A 22,717-nucleotide genomic window follows, 5' to 3' on the forward strand; every position below is an offset into this window, starting at 1 on the left:
ATTATATCCTAAAAACATCCTATCTATGTCCCATCGACAGCATATGGGATGTTATTAGGATTTAAAGTCCTACTTACTACATCCTCAGGACATCCCGTAATATCCCAATTTCCTCCTAAACTCATCCTCCTGAGCGCTTAATGTCACATCCCAGTATATCCTTAGGACATCCTATCTACGTCCCACCGACAGCGCATGGGATGTTATCAGGATTTGAAACACTAGTTACAATATCCCTTTAACCTCTTAAATACATATTCTCAACTGCTTAGTGTCACATCCCAGTATATATACAGAGGAAAATTCCAGTGAAAGTAGTATGTGAAGGTGTGATGATCTAAAACCTACTTTTTTTTACACAGATAGTCTCAAATCGTTCTCCTATGGTTACTATGGAAAAATCAGAAATGTTGAAAATATTTATACAACTTATTTTGTTTTTAAATTTGAATTTGTGAATATATTAAAACTGAGCAAGGAAATTAAAATGAATTATTAATACAAAATATTAAAACTGAAAATTTTGCTTTTATTTTTAAGATATTAAAAATCTTTTGATCATTTTTAAACACCCAATAGCCTCTAAATTGAATTATTCATAATTAAATTATTTTACAAAATCAGTTTCTAATTTCAGTTAATTTGTATTAAAAATTGAATAATAAAATTACCCATTTAATAATCTTTACATAAATGAATCATCTTTCTTTAAAACATGTAAGGAATTTATAGTGTTTTGATGACACTGTTGGGAAATTGTTAAAAGGAATAAATTGTATTTTTAAAACTAAATCAATTCCTAGCCTCAGAATAAATAAATATGTTTTCGTAACATGAGAATGCTGCAGGCTTTTTTATATATTTAATATTTAGTTGTAAAAATTTGACATTATGTTAATAATTCTTTATATCATTCAAAAGGTAACTCAAGAAGCTCTTCTAAAATTCTATCTTTATGCTCACACAATTAAAAAAAAAATCTGAAAGGCCTTAGATTTTAGCAGTCACTCAAAGAGGCTAAAAGTTTATGAATGCATAGATTATCAATACAGATGGGGCAGTGGAAATAGCAAAACATTTTATAAGATACTGACACCAGAAAGTTATATATCTTCTATATATTTGAAAAGTGAAGAAATATATCATGTAATTATGTAGAAATATTAAAATGTTTTCAATTAGATATATCATGAATTAAATGCATTTTAAATCAATCAGATTAAAAATTAAAAAAAGCATTGTTAAGAACTGTGTGTAATGCTTTTAATTAGCTTGGCTTGTTAGTCAATAATATATTAGATTTTAAAGGTAAATATGTTAAATTTTGCCAAATGGCAAGACTTGAATGAAAAGCGAAACAAGTTTACGACTGACGATATGAAGTCACATTTCAAAACTAATAGCCCTTTTAGATTAAAAAAAAAAGTTCTGAAAATAATTTGCAATGGTTCATTAGTATTATTTTACGCAAAATTCAGTAAAATGAAATTTACCCGTTGAAATCAGCACCAAATTAAACTTTGTAAATTCTAGCGCATGTTAAAGGTTGTCTCATCCAGAATTGTATTACATTCATTTCAGAGCAAAATAAAACAGTAATCGCCATTTATATGACAATCAATATCAAAAATTTAAATCTGCATTTTACGCAACATAGAAAAACTTCAAAAGATCTACTGTTTACCATGCAATTAAGGCATTTTATTCTGCTATCAACTTTACCAATTATTAATTCCATTAAGTATATTCAGTTTACTCTTTCTGCTCAATATATGCAATGTAAAATTTTCCATAAATTTATTAATTCATTTTATTTTAAGGTGAGCTTTTATTCAACTCTCAATGTCAACGAGAATGTTTAGTTCATTTTTTATTCGGTCTCAAAAGAGAAATCAAAATACGTGCATTTATGAATCAAAATACATGAGAAATCACAGTGAGAAAAGCACTGCTACCTTAAACTGTGATTATATATAACAAATGCAGTGAATTATAGTTAAAAAATAGTGAAAATATTTATATTTCTGAACTATTTCATATATAACATTTTCAGTTTCGCATATGTGGCAATTTAAGAACTTTTTTACGTATACCAATTTTTTGAAATATCTGCAAATTTTTGTATCTTCAAGGAAAGCTTATTCTTTCACATTTAGTATATAAGTAATGGTAATTTACCAGATAAAATTACTTAATGGGGAATACAGAAAAATATCTAACCACTTACCTTTGTGACTTCATCTGCAAAGAGACTAAAAAAGTAGTTCAGCTAAATCTGCTATAATAAAGTTAAATTATGCAATATCTATTAATATGACAAATTTTTGTAAAGCTATTTATTTGGATGAAAAATAAACACATTCAGAAATTTATGGCACTATATTATGATTAACAGAGGAAAAACACTTTTCAAAATTCAAAATAGTTTTTATTAATCCAATTTATCACATTTTATTTGAATTCATGAAAAACAATCTTATATCCATGTATTCTTATGTATATAAGAACTCTTGATAAATTGGATGTCTGTCATTGCCTTTCACAGCACCTAAAATAAAAAAACACTCACAATTACTATATGTGAATATAATTCATAATTAAATTTAAACAAATGACTATTAGAATACAAATTAAAGGAAGCATTTAAAATATTTTAACATTTAGTACCTATAAACAGAGTAGCAATTATTTGATTTTTCGATTATAGTAAAATAAACATGGGGGATGCCTTTTAAAATTTTTTATGTCAGAAAATAAACTCAAACCACCAGCTGAACATATGAGCAGTTTTATCAATCAGCCACTGGTACTGAATCAACATATAAAGTTGCCAAGATAATGAGAGAAACAAAATTATGATAATCACATCTTACCTATTCATAAAATGATTTTAAATTTAATGCCGGCAAGTCCAAAAAGAGTGAGAATGAATTTATTTTGCAACACAAAGTAAAGTCTTGCAGGAGCAAAAAAAAACTTGTCTCATGAGATTGGCAAGTAAAAAATAATTAACTGCATCTGGTAACATTTATCTGACAACACATAAGTAATTGTTAGCTACGTGCAGAAAATAAAATCTGATCAGGGGTGTAGCTAGAGGGGGGGAAGGGGGCATCTGTCCCCGGGTGCAGAATCCAAGGGGCGCCAAACTGATGTTAGAACATTTTAGAATTAAATGTTTTCCATCCTTGGCAAGCAGTAGGGGGTGCGAAATCTTCAGTTGTCCCTGAGCGCTGAAAACCCTAGCTATGACTCTGAATCTGATCATGTTAATGCAATTTTAAACTTTTGAATTTAACCGCAGAAATTTACCAAAGAAGTACTTGTAACAGTACTAAATGAAGATGTGGCTAATCTTTACTGTATGGTACACCTTGGTTTCTGTCTGAAAAAAAAATCGCAAAGTGGTATTGGTTGTTTGTGAAATGTGGAAGCCCATTGCGTCAAATAAGTTTTTCGGTAAACCTAATGTTGATAATGTTGGCGAAAGTAGCCTTTGGGGAAAAGAAACGATTCACCAAGGGTTACAGTAGAGTAAATTTTTACCAAAGATGTTCTACCATAATCACCATTTCAGTGGTTTAAACACTAGTGGAGCAGTATGCAGAGATGAAGATTTGAGTTTTGTTTACACAGCATGATGGTTTAGGCACTCCAGCCATTACAGAGAACAAAATTATAATAAACATAGCCACAATAATTGTCTATAAATATTGATGTATAACACTGCATTAACTAATATATTTCTTATGCTAGTATATACAGAATCCTTAATCGAAGGGAAAATCAGAAGACTGAGCATGCATTTTCCTTTAACTGAAACATGGATTTGACCATACAAATCTCAATCTTACGGGACATGCCACACTATGCAGATAGACAGTAAAAAGTGCTTGTGTTGTTTTTATTTGTTAGAGGTATGAAATAAATATACTTCTAGATTTTAATTTTTTCTTTTCTTGTTTTACATTTGGATTACCTATCAAAAAGTAAGGAATTTTGATATTATTACAATATCGGAGTTAAAATAACAATTATTGGACATGTTAAAGTAATGAAAATTTTAAATTAGGTTAAAAAGTAACCCTTAATGTGGCATATTTTTGAATTAAACTCTATCGACATTAAAAACAACAAAACGTCCCTCATTATTAAGGACTTTAATTAACTAATTTTAAATACAGAGCTATGAATGAATTTTTTCCGTTGCATGTTATAATGACTGAAACAAAATTACTCTGATACAGTCAAAATTCCTAAATGCAAGTACATAAAATTTACTTTAGCAATTTAAAGAGATGAGACACACTGAACACATGAATAAATTTCTATCAAAGAATAATTTATTAAATTTGGCCCGTTCCATAGTAAACTTTAACCATTAGATTACATTATTACACCATGTTATCAGTTTGAAAAGCAAGTCATATGCCAGATCTTGGATGTAAAAGAAATGCACAAAATAATATACAGATTATTGAAAAATGATGTATACCAATGTTTATAGATATGATTAAATGTAACAGAAAATTTACTGTCACAACCACATTTTTAAGTGAAATGTATTATTTTAACATTTTACAATATTTAAGGTATGGCATTAAATGCAATTATGTGCCTGGATGTAAGTTAGTAAATTAAAAATAATAATAATAATAATCAAAGAATGAATGTCATGAAAAATTTCAAAAACAAGCAGAATTTAATTTAGAAGACCTTTAGACACTTATGATAAATAAATTTGAGAATTCTTCACCCAAAATTAAATTATAATTAACTAAAACCAGTTTGACTGACCTTCTACAAAATCCTTCAGCTGCAATTTTTTCTAGCTTGAAAACCAAATTCTTCTCCACATGGTAATAACATCTTAACCAGTTGAAATTCCTGCAGAAAGTTTGATAACACAGTAATAGAATTAATAGAATAGAAAAATTAACACAAAAGTATAGAACATCATTTAAACTTAACATTATTACAAATTTTGGTGCTTTCTGACTATCTGCAAAGATGTGAAAATTGGCAAAATGGTTAGTTTATGGTTCATATCTACTGCTCTGTTCACAAGTAGTAATTCAAATAAGCATTTTATAAGAAACAAGAAATTTTAGGATGCACACACACAAAAATATATACATTGGGTCAATATTCACATATTTTTCATCCAATGGAATACTATTCAGAAATAAAGATTAAATATAAAGCATGTAAATACATGTGTGTGGTATGCATATTCATAGTTTGCTATTATCGTGTGCATACTCTTGCTGTTTTAGCATAAGTTGAAGCTGTGAGGGCACATGATAAGAAAGTATCAGAATTTTTCATGTATAAGAAAAGATTGCCCTGACAATAGTATCTCAATTGTTTAGCACTAACATTTACATAGCGCATTAGAAATATATAGTAATATATGTATAATAAAAAGATAATTGCATATTATTAATTCATTTTTTGAAATGCCAAACTTTAACAATTCTTTCACATATACTTAAACAGAATTCTTTCACATGAACATCTAAAATCCATTCTTAACTAAAGAATAAATAATAAAACCATGTAAATTTCTTATCAAGCCCATCATTTCCGAAATGTCTACTTCTGAAAGTTCCCAGCATTTCTCAATATATTATTAAATTACTAAAATAAGCATCAATGATCGTCATGTTCGCTAATGTGGCAATATCTTTCACACTTCTTTGTTACCACAAGTAACAAGTAGGCTTCAATAAATCTTTAACTGTTACATGCTGCTTTTGTCTAAAATTTGTACAAATAATAAAATTAAATGAGCTCTTTATAATATGCTCAAAGAAATAATTTTGTATGAAAATTTGTATGTTATATATTGGCCTGATTAATGATTCAGGAAATAATTCGGGTTTTCAAAGTGCTTCTAATAATTCAAATTTCAGCTTGTGTCAAAATAAAATCTATAACACAAATATAAGCAAATTTCCTTATGAACAATGCATTTTAACATTATTCAATCACTGGCAATCACACAGTACTGATTGCTTCAATAAACATTACTGTAACTGTGTTATTTAAAAGACTGTAATGTTTTAATTATTTCCTTAATTAAAACATTACAGTCCTTCTAACACCAAAAGAAAACCCAGATAAGAAATATAAAAATATCAGTAAAAATAAATTATATTATTGAATGACACTTTACATTAATTACACTTATGCATATATTATTTTATTATAAATTATTTCAAAATCAAAGAAGAGAAGGGGGAGAAACTTTAATATTGACATTTCTAAAATGATATAAACATTAATCATTTAGTACAGTTTGTTATTTCAGGCAAAAAGAATTAATTTTTCTGGATAGCATTTATATTTCCATCTCACTTTCAATGAAACATTAAGAGAAATGCATATAATTTAAACACCAGTTTATTTTATTTATCAGACAGATATGTCAACTCAAAAAAACCTATCAGTAAAATTCGGTAGTAATAATTCTGAATGTTAGGCAACTTGCAAGATTCAACAAAAATTATCAATACTTTTATTATAATGACAATACTACAGTAACATGAACATAAAATTAAACTGCATATAACTATAAAATAAGCCAGCATATAATAATGGTGCATTGGTTTCTAAAACAATGGACTCGATGAAAAAATACATGTATTATGGTAGCTATTCATATTCTTCAGCTTTACTAATATTCTCATGTTCACTTTACATAACTAAAGTATCTAAAATACAATAAAAATGCAAACAATATTTATGAGAAAATGTTAAAAAGCAATCATAAGCATTTGATTGAATGACCATATTTTGTCTTCCTGCAAGTCGAATCTTAAAATGATATGCAATTTGAAAAATGCTCAATCCTTTTATAAAATATTCAAAAAAGATTAAAAAAAGGTAATGTTCTGTTATCAGGACCGGGTTCAGAATTGTATTTATGTATGCTTGTATATTTGTGTGTCTACATATACACATCTATGCACATACTTACGAACACAGGTTCATACATTTCCGATTCTGGTCCCAATAACAGAACAGTACCCCAAAAAAAACTTGAATTACAAACTAGATTAAGATAATGTTTCAACCATACATATTTTGGACAAAACAATGCAAACTCTTATTTTTGTACAATTGTTCAAACTATTTAACATAAATATATTGCTGCAATAAAATAATAAGCAATCTGATCACACATATTATTTTGAAACTGAATGCATAAACTAGACTAAAAAAAATTCAGTCATAAACATTTGGATAGCAGGGCAAATTAGATATTTGAAAAGACAGCCAGCCATTGAGATACACGTAATTCACGACAGAATGGTAACAATTCATTAAGCTGTGAAACATTTAACTGTCAAAATGACATAAATAACATAAATTCGAAAAGCAAAAAAAGTAAACATACAAGTATTGCAACTGAACTTACCTTTCATGCAACAAAAAATATCCATACAAGTTAACCTCATGGCGCAGCCATTTTGGATTTTGTTTCAAATCAGACAGATGTTTACGGATTTGCGGAAGAATACGAGGAACTAGTAGTTTGCCGGATACAATGTGCAATGACGCGAAAGAATATAGTTCTGTAGAACTTTCTACATTATTCCGTAATAAACAGTACTATTTCCTAATTTTTTCTTTATCTAATTAATTAATTAATAGGGAAATAGTTAAGTAATGCCGAATTCATTTTTAATGAAATGTAAAATTTTGTATGTATGGGACGACCACCTTCCGTCCAATATTTCTGAGAATATAAACAAATTTTGGAATCTGAGAGTATCAGTAAATAAATATATAGAATATCGCCTCTCAAACGACCACTTCTGAAAGTGACCAATAGTTCTGAGATTATAAATAAATATTGATATTAAGCATTATTTCTATAAGACGACCATCTCTATATAAGACCAAAGTTTCTAGAATCTTGGATAGTCATCAGAGATGTATCTTTACTGCGAAATTATCGCAATATCAATATATCGCAATATAAAATTCAATATCAATAACAGATCGCGCGATTGAAAAACATTTTCTGTCCTGTAATTAGAGGAAAAATATTTTCCTTATGAGGTATTTCTCCCGCTTGCCTAGCGTGCCCTCGTGGTGTAATAGTTCTGCACGCTGGGCCGGTATTTCAGAGGTCCGAGGTTCGAATCCCGCGAACGGGCTGGCTGAATGGGTGTTTTCGTGGTTTTCCCCACGTGTAACGTGTATACGAGCCAGTTTCCCTTAGAAAGTCCTCCACGAAGACATCTCTCCCCTTAGTAGTGGTTCTGCACACTGGACCGGTATTCCAGAGGTCCGTCCTTCGATTCCCGGCGAAGGCAGTTGCTAATTTTTCATGTTTCCTGCTTCCAAAAAAATACCTAATGTCTCTATACCCAAATTTAAAAAAAAATTCGTTTCCGTAATTAAATATATCTATATCTAATTTTACCCATATTTGTAGTAGGGTTTGTAATCTGTAAGTAATTATACATGTAATTTATACATTTTTTATAAAAAAATATATGTTATTTAGAATTTTGCAAATATTCTAGAAAATGCTAATCCATTGAAAAAAATCTTTTCTATGACTAAATAAATTTTTAAAAACGTCAGAAAAAATAGCAGTTAAAATTAATAACAAAATAACAAGAATAAATCATCAATCATATCAATATTTTTAATGTACAGCATTTAGAAACAACTTAGTAAAATACATATGAAAAATAAAATAATGTATTAGTTTCAGATGTGCAATGTCAAAAAATTAAAACTGGTAAATTTGAGAACAAATATCCTCAAAATGTTTGACAACGAAAGTCCTCCGGACAATGCAGAATGAATGTCCTCAGGATGTGAAATTGGTGAACTCCTCAGGACATCTGAGAATCAACATCTTCAGGACATCCTGTCATATCCCGGGACATAGCGACTTAAATAAGACATCCTTAGGATGTTAAATTACGATCTCCTCAGGACATCTGAGAATCAACATCCTTAGGACATCCTAAGTATATCCCGGGATATTGCGACTTAAATAGGACATCCTGAGGATGTTTTGTGCTATGGGGGATGATATAAGTTTTGAGACCACCATGCGGTATTAATTAACAGTGAATTTTTCCCCCTGTCATTTGGTTTTGCCATTTTGAACAGCTCATTTTTGAAGAGAAATATGCATTTTAGATTGATTCATACTACATGAATACGTAGACATGGGATGAAGAATTATTTTACACTTGTCTCATAAATTTAAGTTCGCAATAGCACTTTTTCGAATTTTAAACAAAATGTAATATTCTTTTTTTTTTTTTTTTTTTTCTTTTCTCAATACTTCTTACATAATAACGTTCTGTCATTAACTGAACGAAATACAGTCATATTTTTCATTAGGCTTAATGTGTAGCATAGGAATCCAGCTAGATTGTAAATAAAGATTGGCCATATGGATGACATGTATTACTTGGCCAGTGGCTTTCTTAGACGCAATAAAATCAGTTTCATTGCTTTTCAAATCATGTACGTCTATTTTATAGTCATCGAAATTGATCTTGCAGTTTTTAGTCTCACGGGATAAAAATAATAAGTCTTTTAAGATACAGGAAATTTAACATATTTGTATTCTACATTTTGGCTTTATTCGTTTTGGAACGGCTTTTCTCGAAACACTCAGTATTCACTCACTATTTATTAAATCGGTGTCTTCATGAATAGACTGATTATTTTGTCTACTTATCACACAGCAACATATGAGAGAAATGGCTTCAGTTTCATACTCCCCACACCTCATCTAAAAGATGATTTATAGAATAGGTGATCCCTCTAATAGACCAATTCGAGTTGGTGACGAATGAGAATTTATTATTTTTAGATAAGGCCTGACTAGAGATATTCGGATTTTTTCGAAAGATTCACTGTGCCGAAAATCGAAGCTGAGATTTCTGATTATCGAAGTGATACGATACACCAGAAGAACATGATTTAAGAGGAATGCAATTAATCTTATTCTTCAAAAGCTTAAAAAAGTGAAGCTATTGCTGCCTTTACAGGGTTTCCTATATAATCTCCTGAATGACCAGACCGTAGGAAACAAAATCGTGACCTTGTGAAGTATTTTTGCAAAATTAAACAATTGTTATGATTTAAGCCATTTATAATCTATCCTTCTTATCGTCACCAGAATGAAAATTAATTAATCATATATTTAAACTGAGGACTCTGAATATTTAGATTAGAACTCCTAGCAGCCGCATCTTGATGTTATCGCCATCCGTGCCAAAGTTGTGTTCCGGTTTTAGCGTCTTGCTAGCGTCCAGCTTGCTTGCTTGCTAGCTTCTGGCTTTAACGTCTTGCTTTAAAAACACTTTAAATAGACTATTTTATGTGTAGTCTCCGACTACGTTATCTGCATTTGAAATTTAACTTTCTGTTACGTTAATTTAAATACCCGCAATGTAGCGTAAGTTTGGTTTTAGTACAAGCAATGCCCTGTCTGTTAAATTTAAGTTTGAAAAGTTTATGTTTGTCAAAGTTAAGTTTGAAAAGGTTATGCCAATTTAAGTTTGAAAAGATTCTTCTTCTGACTTTGTAATTGTTTCAGATTAGCGATATATAGCTATCAATCTAGTTGGATCTGCAGGAATGTGACGCAAGCTTCTAGGTACAGTAGAGCACTACAACCTTTCTGTAAAACTTTATAAAATGGTCCCTTTAAATTGTTGTGATCTTTTATAAATCTTTATGGTGGTTACTTTTTAAGCACAGACATCAGCAGTAACTAGCTCTCAAGATAATTTAATATACTGTGGTGCAAAATCCACAACAGAAAAAAGAAATATGCATTTAGTTACAAAATATTCAACTAATTATTGAACGAATTCGCTTCTGAACTGCTGAAAACAAAGAAGGGGACAAAAGATGATTAAAATACATCAGGTAATATTCAGACTTTTTTCGCTAAGCGAAACAAAGGGAGACTAAAGAAAGGAGAGTAAGTAAATTTTTGAATTAAGTGCTAAATGACTAAATTTGAAAAAAGGATTAAATTTTGACATTTTAGCAATTTCGCTATTAATTTTGAACAGAGTTGTGATGAATACAAAATTTTCTCGAATCCGAATCCACATCCTAAAAAATTCTCAAATCTTTCGAATCTTTTGTGTAATAATAATAATAATAATAATAAAAACATTTTTAATATGCGAAATTTTTAATTTTAGCAAACTTTTCAATGAAAAACACATTAAAGAATGTGATTTTTAAAGATGTATCAATATTTATTCGTGAAGTACGAATGAAAAGTAAAATACAACACTGATACTCTTGAATTTTGATATATATACACTTTTAAATCTTGACGCAAATTTTTTTCTGGTGGGGGGGATAATAACTTTTCAAATGCTTTACAACTTTCCATATTCTTTTGAAATTAAAGCAACTATAGAGGAGAGAGCCTTGTTTGAAAAGTTAGTATGGACAAGAAGTAAATATGGAATGTTGAATTCCACCCAGAAGACAATAATGGAGTTAAGATAAAAGTTAGTATGGATAGGAAGACAATAAGATAAAAGTTAGTATGGATAAGAAGTAAATATGGAATGTTGAATTCCACCCAGAAGACAATAAAATAAAAAATTTTTAAATGTTTAAATTTTTTAAATGTTTAAATTTTTTAAATGTTTATAAACATTTAAAAAATTTTTATTTTATATTATTTGATTTGATTTTACTTTTTTAAGTTTAAGAGCTCATGAAAGCACGTCACTACGAAGTGGCGCTGATGATAAAGACACAACCGAAATTGTAACATTGGTGGTTTTTTTAAATAAATACTTCTTTGGACATAATAGCTAATTTGTAACATAAATACCGTTTATAGAACACTGATATCAATATTTTCTATCTATGGATAAATGGTTCTGTATGTAAGAAAAGTGTCACAAAGGTCATTTAAAAAAGTCCTACAATTTGTAATTCCTAAAATTTGAAATAGTTTACATAACAGCGAAAAGTTTCTTTTGCTTAGATTTCCGGATTGCTTTCGCACTTATGAATTATTATTATAGATGCTTTCACAATTATGTGGTTTTCCTCTGCGTAACTTTAACTGATTATATTTATCTCCAGAAATAAATCGTCGGTTAACACCGTTTTGTTAAGAGTAACTCATGTTTGAAGAAAAAGATGTATGAGGAGAGGTTTGTAAACTTGAAACATATATTAATAAAAAAGTAATATTGGAAGTTTCATGCAAATATTCCCCTCTCCTCCAAAAAATCTGTGTGGAAGGTACCGGTTCTGTAAAATTGCAAAAGACAAATTTAGGCGAAAGTTTAAAACAAAGATATCACCATCCTGTCTTTCAAATTTGCATATTTTGTTGTGATACTTTCATGAAACTTCAAAAGCGTAGTGCGTGTAAAAAAATCAGATTTAATGCAAATTCGATGTTCTCTAGAAGGAAATTGGAATCGAAAGTCGAACTGCAGGAAATTTCCCAAGAGACGACATACGACTCGTATATCCAGTCCTGTAATCCACTCGTATATCCAGTCCTGACTCGTATATCCAGTCCTGACTCGTATATCCAGTCCTGTAAGTAAGAAAGCTCTAAAAGAAGTAATATTTTTCTCTACATGCCTAGTTCCGATATTTTATCACTGAGAATTTCTTACTGAAAGGTTCTCGCTGAGGCTTTAAATAATAGTAACTACAATAAAATAGCCAGGCGAATGATCAATTATAACATAAACAGAATTGTTACTAAATGCTGATTGACGTAAATTTTTGTTTAATAAAATGATTAAATAAACAAGCGTTCCTTTTCTTTAAAGTTTTGGTTTAAACTTGGCCCCTTATTTGATTCACCCATAGATGGCCAGTAGAGCCGGTGTCAGAGCTCGTGCAAATGGTGTGATCGCACCGAGCGGCAGAATTTAGGAGCAGGAAAAGGTTTAAAATTTAAGAAGAAACCGGATTGGCAGAATTTAGAAGCCGCAGAGTTTGCACGGGCGGCGAAAACCTAGGGGCGGCCTTAATGGCCAGGCTATTATTATAATCCTGCAGCCAACAGCTAACGTTTGATCCACTTTACTTGGAGATTGGCGTATAAATCAGTGGCTCTCAATCCTTCCTTCCCTCATGAAACCCTTTCATCATTGCCACATGATCATTCCCTCGTTTCCTTTCTCAAATTCGAAAAAAAAAATATACATTGATTAAAAAAAAAGACTATTTTTAAATGTGTTTTATTAATTAAACAATAAAAAACTACAAAAAATGTTAATAAATACAAAAGCTTGAATAAAAGTAGCTTTTTGTATTCGTAAACTAAAACTAACTACTTAATAGGTAAATAAAAGTCTGACAGCGTTTCTTATTGAAACTGCGAAATTCTTCCCCAGGGTGGAATTCGTGCCCCCAGTACAGAAACCTAAGTGGTTGTCAGACTTCATGTGTATCGGACAGAGAAAATGATCTGAAAGGTGCAGATTCTCATCTCTGATTTTTAAGGAAATTTCATAGAATAGAATCTGACCTGACCAAATCGGTGGTACACCTTGTTTATACCAGAGGTTTTTCAGTTCTAAAAACTATCGCTATTTTAATTTTTTGACCTACATATAAAAGAATTAGAAAATAAAATCATAGTCTATTTCTGATGAGTGTGGTAACAAAAACTGTAGCTAACATTCTTTAATTTCTAGTTGACGAAAGCAGACGATTATCTTAGTGTTTTGTTGAACTCGAGAATAATTCGCGAATATGGTTCGTCTGGCTAGATGCACTCTTGACAAGCTATCTCCGGCAGTGAACACAGTCTTTCACAATATATAACATATATTACGGTGAAACACCGAAATCTGGAGAATGTCGACTTTCACCGGTGAATGTCAACATTCTCATAGTCTCTTGGTGAATGTCCGAAATATTTTCCAAATACTCTTATTTCTGACTTACACCGGTCAATGTCGACACTCACCATGTACTAATGGTGAATGTTGAACATATAACAATATTATATTTTCTTCTCCGTTATTCAGTCGCGAATAAACGCACTTGAGGCTTCAAATAAGAACTTAAGAACATGAGAACCTAAAACACACAATACATTCAAAATGAGAATGGAAAATAATAGAAGTTAAAAACTTACTTAATTATACAGTACGTTCTAAATGAGAAAATAAAATAACAGTAATAAAAAACTTACTAAATTATGTGATGCAAATCTTATTTATTGCAACAACTTAAACTATTATGGCACTTTATGACCTCTCTTTTCGACTTTCACCAGAGCATATAATTGTCGACATACACCGGTGAGGGTCCGAATATACAAGAATGTAGTGAAATATTCGATCTTTCACCGACGTATTTGGTGAATGTTGATATTCTCCGGTGAAAGTCGACATTTTCCAATTTCGGTCTTTCACGGTAACATATATACATAAAATCAATCCCATATTTACAGCTTTCGCTGAATCATTCTTAGAAGGTTGGTGCAACGAAAGAAATAAAACCCAGCCTGCATCTTAATAAAAAATAGCACAAATTTAAGTTAATACTTAAAATAATCTAAAAAAATTAATTAAAGCAAGCTACATCTTTATATATACCTACCCCCCCCCTACGGGACATAATAAATAATGCGCAAAATTTTAAAATTATACCATTAAATTCATAAACAAGCTTAAAAATGCTTAAAAATTTAAAATGAAAATTATTTTGAGCAGACCGAGTACTGAAAACCAAGCATGTAAATACATGCAATTCAAGACATGAAGAAGAAATAACATATGAAATTTGAACTATACAGTCCGGAGTAAAACATTGTTTACAAAGTTATAATGTCGAAATCATAAAAAAGCGTAAAAATCTAAAATAAATTATTTTGTATTTAAGCGGACCGAGTCCAAAAAAACAAAACATGTAAACAGAAGCAATATAACATATGCAAAAATAGCAGCAAATAAAAATTTGATTCAAATACATAAAATGGAAATAAAATGTGTTGCTGCTTTCAGTGTTCACTTTAATTAGGATTTGAACTGCTTCGCATTTATTTATATACATATATATATGTGCGTATGTGTGTGTGTGCAATGATTTAGTTAGATGGCTTGAAGATTCGAAAAACAGTTGCGTGGATACTTAAGGTGAGAGAACGGGAAAGAAAAGCTTCCAGCCGGGGCCGCTGATTTGAACACATAATTTTATTTTCTCGACAGAGCAAGGCCTTGAGATACGCATAAACATATTCTCAAGCATCATTAGTGGGTGCGACAAGTATAGCCTTTACCAAGGACCAAGGCGTTTGAATTCCGGAGTACCTTTGCAAATAATTGCAATAACCTCCACATCATCGTTCAGAGAAATGTAATAATTAAGAGAGAAGCAGTCGCTAAAGTTGATGAAGAAAAGCAGATAAGCTAAAATTCAAGAATCGTTGAGAGTCCTCTTGTTTGGACACAGGAGGAGAGAACAAGCGTTCAGCGTTCATCACAATTGAAGGCGTTTAGCCCCCCCCCCCGTAGTGAGTGTCAACTGCTTGCGCTCGATAACAAAAGAGAGGCAACCGGAACGCAAAGTGCCTGGATGGTTGCCATGGAGACGAATCAGTTGATGGAGTGAGGCGTGGTAATTCGGGCCTCGGGAAAGGTAAGATACCTGTATTCAAGCGTTGAGCTACAAGCATCAAGGTGAAGCAAAGCAAAAAAACGGACGACCAAAGGAAAAAGAAGAAGAAAAAAAAAAAAAAAAAAAAGCGAGATTAGCAAAGATCGCAGAGATCTTTTATACGCAAAGATCTTTTATACCAAAGCATTAATTATTACATTAAACAGATTGCATTTCGGATCACATTACAAGAATGAAACATTCAGCGAATTAAATTTCAGATGCTGGGTTAAGATTTCATTGCAATTCAAGAATAATTCTGTAATAGAAATCAGATTATAGATCACTTTTCAGAATTTATAGAAAGTAAAGATTATGTTAGAAAAGCCGTCCAAATGGTATAGTGGTTAGGGGAGGCTACTGCGGTACCGAAAGGCCTGGGTTCGAATTCCGGACAAGGCAATGGTTGTAACTGTCCCTCCCTTCTTAGGAGACAACGTTGACAGCTTATTAGGTGCCTCCACAATAAAATGGCCACCACTTCTGGCCTTAGGAGTGAGTGGCCAGTGCTGAATAGGGCAGGTGTCCGCCTTGATTGATAAGAAATATTAGAAAAGTTATTGCTTTGCTATTTATTAGAATGAAGAAAAGAGCATGCTCAAATTTAATAGAGGAGTTAAAGAGCTATTATTAATTTATTATTAGAAAGATAGATATTTTATATTTTACATATATATATATATATTGCCATATTTTACACACACACACACATATATATACATATATATATATATAATGCCTAATCAAGGAATATATATATATATATATATAATGGTGATCGAGGAAGGCTGCTTATAAAACTAAGAGATCCATGTGAGGTATTTTTTTGTGACTGTAATGTGAATAAGAGCGTTTAAAATGCATTGGGCTGAAAGTTTCTTTTGAAGTTGAAGAACAATGACAAGCCATATTATCAGTACGTTATAGCTAAGGTATATGACCAATGACAGACGTGCCTTTTGATCCACCAATATATTTACTTTATTAGATGTGAGTACCAACTTTAAGTGATTATACGAGACATTGAGAAGACTTTTCATTCTGTTTGACTTCTTAGCTAGAAAAACCCCAGTCAAAGTAAAAATTAAATACAGTATTCACACATCGACCTGACGATTACACAAACTGAAAATCAACAAAAACAGAGCTCCGCTAACTTATGAGCAGACAACAGCTATCCAACACAAGTTAAGCATGTATAGTATAGTAAGCAATATTAACAAAGCCGTGCTCAAATCTTGGTTCCCTCTGTCTAATTTCTAGTGAAGGATCATAGCAAGTAGATCTTTGCCGGATAGCTAATTAAGAAACAGGTGAAATTCGTAACAGCTACCTAAACTGCCGAACGCTTTCTGATAAATTGTAAATATTTCGCTTATTTATAGTAAACTAATTTACATTCTGATGGAAGTTGACGAAAACTAAAGTATAAAGCGAAAATGATAGAATAAGTGGTTAATTAAAATAAAATCTTGTACACTCATGATTATTCATAATACTGCCTACATTTAAATATTCGGGTATAAAATGACGAACTTATTTATTACTTTATGTTTTATAGTATATATTTATAGTTTAAGATTATTATTAATCCGTTGCCTCTGCTGTCGTTTAGTTCTCTGTTTAAAGCATTTTGTTTTTTAGTTATAACCTGAGATATACAGGAAGCTTAAAACAATTTGTTCGCTACAAACTTTCATACTAAAGCAAAAGAGATGAAACTTCATAACTGAGAAATTTCATCTTTCTTGCTTCGGTTTCGGAAGAAAATTTTTTAATGTCTTGAAATCATTGCTGGAGGCAACGTAAATGTTTTGAACCGGCAGCGTAACTTTCTTATGGAGATACTCTATTTTTGTCTATTCCTTTCTAATGAGCATTTGAATTGAAAATTAAAATATTGCGTGAATTAAAAGGTATATAATTAAAAACATTGCAGAAGAATGTACACCTTTCGATCTATTGACCGACGTTTCATAGCGCACACTAACATTTCATTTTGTGCAAAATCATTCCGACTTTTATACGTATTTTAAGGTTATTAATATCATTGATTTCATTAATTCATTTATATAAATGACGTATTTCTTGCAAAACCGTGCAGAATGTGTTTAAACTTAAAAAAGAGAGAAACATAAACCGTAGTTCGTCTAAATGTCCTGAGATTTTCTGTAAAACGTACCAGCAAATTAAGATAAGATTTCACCTAAATTTAAAGTCCAATTCTACATATCACTCGTTTTATATTGCATTTTTACGAGTAAATACCGATAAATTTCTATTTTTATTAATCTTAAATTATGCAGATTTAAGTCACAGTATAAAGACCTTATTTTATTCTAACCAGTTATTTTTAGTTTAAGAAACATTTCTTTCCCTTGCTGCTAAAATGCAAATTTAATAAAGTATATATATGCAAATCTTAGTGACTTCAAAAATAATATTTAAGTAGCAGATTTTAAGAGTTCGAAGTGTAGGAGAGTTAGTTCTGAATTTATGCCGCATGTCTGAAAGTAGTTCTGTAGTTGGTGCTAGCCACTTACTTTAGATTACATTGATATTTTAGGCTCGCCTTTGCTGTGTGCAGCCGATTTAAGCGGTTTAGTAGCGATTTAAGCGGTTACAGTTGGAGCCAGTCGTGTAAGTAATTTATTGTGATTGTACATTCAAGTTATTTAGCCACAAGTAGTGGTTAAACTGATAGCACCGAGTGAGTGCATTTTCTGTTCCGTTTAGTTAAAATAACGTCTTTTCAGTAGGGTCTATAGCGTATGCTTCCAAAACACACAACAAGATGCTGCAATAATATGTAAATTGCGATATCAATATTTTTAACTGTGCCCACCTCAGAATGATTTAAAATTTAATATTCTTAAAGCAACTCAGCTCAGTAAAAAATTACAAATTTGCTGCACCGATTTAATTTCTTAATAACGCACCAAAGGAAACACTAGTAAACTGTGTTGGTATTACTTGGAAATATCTTTGACTTTTGTTTATGCTTACTTTAATTCTCACAGCAATGGAAACATAATGTTATAACTATCGTCGTTCTTAAACATGGTTTAAAGATCTAAAATGTGCTTCTAGCTATTGAACTATTAAGTATTTCACTTTATATTATCAAAGTTTTTAAAATATTTATTAAAAAAAATGTCACAGAACATCTAGGAAAAAATAATCTCATTCGGAAGAACCAGTTCGGCTTTCATAAAGGGTATGGTACATCTCATCCAATTTTGAATCTTACTTAATTTATCGCAACATCTTTTTACAAAAAGAAGTCAGTTGCGGCATGCTTTCTCGACTTTGAGAAGGCATGTGACCCCGTTGGGATTCAATGTCTCATTTACACGCTCATAAAAAAATTCATTTTCCTCCATACTTTATAAAGTTTATCTAAATTAAAACGTCAGAATTTTCAAGTTGTTATTGATGATACTGTTTCCACTAAAAACGTCATTAAGACGAGTTCCGCAAGGCTCTATATTTGGTCCTCCGATTCTTAACATCTATGTTAATGACATCCCGGAATCATTTGGTGCAGGAGTTCTTATTTCACAGATGACACTGCAGTGCTTTCCAAATCCTTAATTCTCCAAACTACTATATTAAATTTTCTACTTTTAGTGAATATAATTTACCACTGACGTTCAGTTTGAAAAATTACTAATTATGATCCTATAACTGACTGCATTGTGAAGAGGCCAACAATCATTGTCAAGAGGCCATCATAATGGTAATTCTCCTCGCATTGATATTAGCTGTTTTCCTGGTTATCACTTTTTATCAATTTTTTATTTTAAGACCTTGCTTAAGTTTCATTCAGTGATTACCTACATTCACTCAGTGTTCAGCTTAACCATTCTACGCCTTTGTGTTTCACTTTTAACATTACCATTGACGTCCTGCGTCACTTCCAAATATACGAGTAGGTCCACTTAATGCCTTATAGACTTGTTGGACCAGAAAGATCTAGGACTTAAGAAGAAGGTAATGGACAATGTGTGGCTTTGTTCTATGAACATCTAAGTAGAGTTAAATAATAATGTCATCTGGCCTTCGTGTCTATCTGACAAGCTCACTGGGACGACTAAGGAAAAAAAAAAAAAAAAAAAAAAAAAAAAAAAACACCGGTCGACACACCTTTCCACCTTTCCCGTGGTCTCCACCAAGATGTCAAAATAGACTTCTATCCACAACAAGCTTTTGCAAATCACGGAAGGTTTCCCGCGTACTTCAGCAAGGTCTGCCAGCAAAACGTCAAATGCGCCTGCCGTGCCTCAGCTCCTTCAGCAGACGTCTCATATTACATCCACGACTGCCCACTCACTTCTCCCATCATAGCCTACCTTCCTTAGCTTCAGGAATCACATAGCCTTAAAGAGCTTCTTCAGGATTTACGGACAGCGGGGCGTCTGAACCATCATAGAGTATGTCTATTCCAAGGGAAACATAATCATAGCAGATAACCAGACGGCACATGACGAAATGTAAAGGCAGCAAGCATCCATTCATGTATATATGTAAATATCTCTAAACAAACTAACCCTTTTTGCTAATTTTATACTCAAAACATTGTAAGTTGGAGCACCCAACAAAATGTAGACTCAGCATTGAGGAGTTATGTTTAATTGTACTGCAAGGCACAAAAATATCTTTAAAAGTGGTATAAAATTAATGAAAAATGTAGTTTACCATGCTTTTGAGGGAAAGAACATTAAAAAGATCCGGCAAAATGAAACATCGTTTGAGTTAGGGAAAATCAAACTAGCGCAAGAAAGAACTTGATATCACGAACATGCGAAAAGATTTGTCTCAAAATACACATCATTTTCAATAACAGATCCCTTAAAGAAGAATTTGAAGTGCTTTATTAAAAACGTTAAAATCTTAATTATTTCAAGTATTTTCAAGAACAAAGTCATTTAATCTTTCCTTTAGCCCTTTGAGAAAGTGTTTAAAAACAAAAAAATGTACCCGGTGAGTTAAAACCCGGAAATCCATTCGAATATTCTTGGTGAAATAGCGAATAATGTAATAGTTGATGGGGTCGAGAAGATCTGCGCAGGGAATGGGAAACTAGGAAATAAAGGCGAAAGAAATTCAACTTTCACTCCAAGATTGTTTTATAAATAGATTTCAAAGAACGCAAAAATCAGATTGACAGAATTACGGGCAATTTGCACCAAGCGTGATATTCAATGAAATTATTTTTTTGCTCATATCTTCGTTAAACGAACAAACTAAAAAACTCTGAATTTTACCGTTTGTACCATCGGATAGAGGGAAAGAAAATCTAAATTTTACAAATTTCTCAACTTTTTGGTTATTTGACGTTCATTATTTTTAAATTTCAGCATCTAAAAATGTATTACTTACAAAGTTTTATAGACTATAAAATAAACTCTTCTCTCCCTCTTTTAAAAAATAATAAAAACATATTATTTGAGCGATTTTCTATCTTTAAAAGAAAAATATGCTACATTGTGAAACAGAATAGGGCTTCTTTCTTGGGTACTGCTGGGAAATATAGCTTCGAGGTTAAGTCATTACATCACAGTGTTCTTGTTTCTTTATGGATTTCTGTAATAATGAGTGTATGTATTTCTTTATTAATCTCATTCTCTTTGTTAGAAAGAATTACAAAGAAATTAAGCTTACTATAAAAGGTCTTCTGCCGTTTAATAACTACTAATTTATTTCTACTCTTTTCCCATTTCGTAAGGCTGTAGAGTCATTAGGTTTATTTCTGAAGCAGGAGAGATGAAAAATATGCAACACCTTCGCCGGGAAACTAGCCGTGGACCTCTGGAATACGCGACCAGCGTGGAGACCAACACACCACGAAGGCATGCCAAGAAGGTGGGAGAAAAAGGTATTCAAAAAAGGTATTCAGAACCTTATCCATACTCAGAGAATCTTTTAGGTGACTCAAAAAATTCTAGCAATCTTTTAGTCGAGTTGTCTTAAACAGGAAAGTGAAAAATAAAATAGTATGCGACTTTCTGAATTAAATAAATTCCTGTGGCAAAAGTTTTTAAATGTATTAAAAGAGTCCATTTTAATCAAAAGGCATTTGTTTAAAGAACGTTAGTATCTCGAATACAACAATGGAGACTGTGCAATAAATGTTTTGTTATTTTATTTCAGTAAAAAAGATTCATAGACACTTTGGTATTTTTGGAAGCAGGCAAGATGAAATTTAGCAACACCTTCGCCGGGAATCGAACCGCGGACCTCTGGAATACGCGCCCAGCGTGCAGACCACAACACCACGAAGTCATGTCAAGAAGGTGGGAGAAATACCTTGTATACTCCCTCCCCTTTTAAAGGGCGAGTGGAGTTTTAGGGGACCCAATCTCCAAATCCTGGGTGTGGAGAATCATCATCCACCACCCTTTTAGTTCGGGTGCCACTTGTAGAGACATTAGGTTTTTTTTTTTCGAAGTAGGAGAGATGAAAAATATGCAACGCCTTCGCCGGGAATCGAACCGCGGACCTCTGGAATACGCGCCCAGCCTGCAGACCACCACATTCCCCACGAAGCCATCTAGGAAGGCGGTAGAAATACCTTATAAGGCTATATGAATTTTTTTTTTTTTTTTTTTTTTTTTTTTTTTTTTTTTGCGCATAATGTAAAAATGAAAAATGTATCTATTATAAAAATTTAAAAACATCACAGGTTTTTAAAACGTACCCTTTTAAAACAAGAAATGATTAAAAAAGTGTATTGACTGGGGGACATCTTTAGAATTTATTTTGAAACTTCTTGCTCGGTCAGCCATTAAACTGGCATGCATAAATCGGCAGACAGAATGCATGTCAGATGTGGTAATTTATCTAGACAGAATCTGTAGAAGATCAGGCATGCTGTTGGGTGCTACGAGTTAGTGGAAATCATCAGTTCAGACAAGCAGAAAGGAAATGAAAGCTCATAGAATTTATTATAAAATGACCATGAGCCCCCAAAATATATGTAAAAAGCTCATATGAGAACGCGGATATTAAGTCATCCCCCTTAGCTCACGAAAAATACCGTCAGTTTTCAAAATAT

At 31.6% G+C, this 22,717-nt stretch overlaps 1 long non-coding RNA gene across 1 annotated transcript; it reads right to left on the reverse strand.

Annotated features, from left to right (window-relative positions):
• Positions 1-2,379: 2,379 nt before the first annotated feature.
• On the reverse strand, positions 2,380-7,509 carry LOC146992703 (uncharacterized). The gene is made up of 3 exons (XR_015038819.1): positions 7,424-7,509; positions 4,798-4,887; positions 2,380-2,548 (listed from the first exon to the last, which is right to left on the reverse strand). It is a non-coding gene; the product is annotated as an uncharacterized LOC146992703 (long non-coding RNA).
• Positions 7,510-22,717: the final 15,208 nt, after the last annotated feature.

Source organism: Stegodyphus dumicola, chromosome X2 (assembly GCF_044657685.1).
Source record: "Stegodyphus dumicola isolate Sdum_Otavi_A_Nest chromosome X2, ASM4465768v1".
Lineage (NCBI taxonomy): Eukaryota > Metazoa > Arthropoda > Arachnida > Araneae > Eresidae > Stegodyphus > Stegodyphus dumicola.